The 2,912-nt window shown below is 50.5% G+C and overlaps 1 pseudogene; it reads right to left on the bottom strand.

The window, feature by feature from the left end:
* Nucleotides 1–203: 203 nt before the first annotated feature.
* On the bottom strand, nt 204–1,935 carry LOC110338863 (annotated as a pseudogene).
* Nucleotides 1,936–2,912: the final 977 nt, after the last annotated feature.

The raw sequence follows: 2,912 nt of genomic DNA, 5'->3' as shown, positions 1-2,912 counted from the left end.
GGGGGGGGGGGCGAGAGATTAGGATTCCTCACTGGAACATTTTTCTCAAGACAGTGTGCAAACCTGATCTCCTGCCAGGCCCAAATGCCCTGATTCCCACTCATTCTCGGGCCTTCTGGGAAGAGCACACCAGCCCTCCAACCGCCCTCCAGTTCTATGTTCCTCCTGCTGATCTTGGAGCCAATGGGACAGGAAGTGGCGGGTCACTTCCTCCGAGCCTGGGCCTGGTTGCTCTGTCCTTTGTGGTACTGTTGCTTAACTTGAGCCAGGATGTCTCGGATCTTCTGCTGAGCCATCTGGCTGGCATAGAAATGTCCAGTGATCTTAACAATGGTCGTTCTCATCCGGGGTCTGGTCTCTTGGCACTACCACCTTGGCTGCGGTCAAGTTCTGCAGCTCATTCACCGTTTTGCCGCCTTTGCCAATGACCCTCCCAGCTGCTGAAGCTGGAACCTCGTATGTGGGTCTCCAGCTTTACTTCCTCCTTGGGACCAAAGAAATTCTCTTCTTTTAGTTTGCCATAGATCCTTCCCTGAGCCTTGAACTGAGCCGCTGGGGGTCCAGTGATGAGGACCATTCGAACTTTCGAGTCAGGTGTTTCTGGTTGAGCAATCTTGATGGAGGCGCTGGCGAACGGGGAAAGCTGTTTGATGTGCTGGCCCTTCTTGCCAATGACGGCACCCACAGTCTGGGCGGGGATGAACACTTGTACCATCTCCTGCTCCGGAGCCTGCATGAAGGAGCTATAGGGAGCAGCCCAGGTGATGCTGCTGGGAGGAGGAGGGACAGCGCTGGATGAAGCTGGGAAGAGACCTACAGCAGCCAGGTTGAGACCAGGGATGAGGTGGTACTGCAAGCTCATGGCGGCCACATCGTTCTTGTAAGCCTCTCGAACTTTCTTCATGATCTCCTGCTCGGCCCTGTAGCAGTTCTCAATGGCACCCTTCACAGTGATGGTCCTTTCAGGGTTATAGAGCGTGAGGTCCTGGAGCGACGAGATGGTGATCTTCGGCTCCATGTCCTGCTCCACCTTCTTCAGGTTCCGCCCTTCCTTGCCAATAAGTCGCCCCAAGAAGTTGTTATGAGCCAGGATCTTCAGGGGAACTTCATCTGCCGTTTTGGTGTCTTTTGCCTCCGTGTGCATAATCTCCAAGATCATCTTGCATGCGGAGGAGCAGCCTTCAGGGGTTGAATGCACACCGATGGCCTTCTCCGCAGCGCCCGCATTCTCCTCCCTGTGCATGTCTATCTTGGACTGCGTCTGTTTTGTGATGTTCCGGATGGTGGCACCCTCCTTGCCAATGATAGCGCCTACATAGTGCGTGGGCACCAGGAGCCGGAGGGGGATGTCCACTGGCTGCTGCTTGGCAGGAGCCCCTGCTGCCATGGGCGACCCTTGCCGGGGCCAGGCCCGAGACCCAAAGCCGCCACGGAGCCCATTCTATTCTCGGGACCTTGTGCTATCTGCTCACCAGGTACGTAGGAGACCTTCAGGGCATGGTTCTCCAGTTGATGGCCATTTAGCTTCATGATGGCTTGCCTGGTCTGCTCCCGGTTAGAGTAGGTGCCGTTGACCACCGCTGTCTCGCTTGCTGTCACTTGCTCACAGTTCTCCACTGTACAGTACTGAGCCAGCATGTTATCTAGCACTTCCCATCGGCGCTGAGGTGGAATATTTCGGATTTGTATTTTCTGACTCCTTTGTTTTTTGGGGACTGAGTGTTCCATCTCTAGACGTTTCCCTTGCAGTTCTTCTTTCCTGGAGAAAGTTTCTATGGCCTTCATCGCCCAGTGCTCGTCGGGGCAATTCACGAAGGCATAGCTGGATTTGACCAAGAACTGGCCGCTGTAGGAGATCTTGTTCTCCGCGAATACTTTCTCCAAGTCTGCGGGGGTCACGCTCTCCTTGAGGTTGCCCATGTAAAGTTTGTTCATGGTGGCGGTGGTGGGGCAAGGATGCGTTCCCAGGCAAGGCCGAGCGGCGTGGAGACGGGCAAACTTTCTACACACCCCACCCCTGAAGTTGGCCAGAGTTCTGGGTGGGTGGGCGGCCTGAGGGCACTCGGGGGTCAGGGGAGAGTTCGGGTGAGCCCGGGAGAAGTGCCCGCCGAGTGCATGGCTCCCTCCCTTCAGTCCGAAACCCCTGCGAGCTGGCTGGTGTGTCACGTTTACTGTATTCATTCTTTGGTCATGGGACATCTAAGTTGTTTCCAGCTTCTGACTATCACAAATAAGGCCACTATGAACGTAGTAGAACAAGTGCCCTGTGGCACGGTGGCAAATCTTTTGGGTATATTCCCAAGAGTGGTATAGTTGGGTCTTCAGTTAGATGTATTTCCAATTTTCTGAGGAACCTTCAGATTGATTTTCAGAGTGGTTGTACCAGTTTGCAATCCCAGCAGCAGTGGAGGAGCGTTCCTCTTTCTCCACATCCTCTCCAACATATATAATTTAAAAAGTAACTTAGCTATATTGCCAAATTTATTCTGCTAATATAACCACTATATTAAAGCCATGAAGATGAAAATATTATATGAATACCCTTTATTATATAGGAACTTCATACATAGTGACAAACACTATACTTTTTAAAATGGAAATTAAGTTAACACTTAAATCTGACTTTTGAAAAATTCTTTCTCCAGCTGTACTTTGTGGTTTGGGGCAGAAGAAAGCATAATAAAAAAGTATTGAATTGGAAACATCAGTAAGTACTCAGTGGCTCTTAAGTACTATTGGTAATACAGTTGCTTTAATATTTACATAGAATGTGTGTGTGTTTGTGAGTGTATGTATAAACAAAATTATATCCCCATGCTTATTTTACTCTCAATTAAACCCAGACAGAGAGATACTGAGTTAATGACTTGCTTAAGATCAAAGAGATGAAAGGAATAGACACAACACATGAT

The sequence above is a fragment of the Mus pahari genome, chromosome 22 (genome assembly GCF_900095145.1).
Source record: "Mus pahari chromosome 22, PAHARI_EIJ_v1.1, whole genome shotgun sequence".
Lineage (NCBI taxonomy): Eukaryota > Metazoa > Chordata > Mammalia > Rodentia > Muridae > Mus > Mus pahari.
Note: the sequence above shows the minus strand (reverse complement) of the source record. Positions and strands in the feature narration are given on the sequence as shown.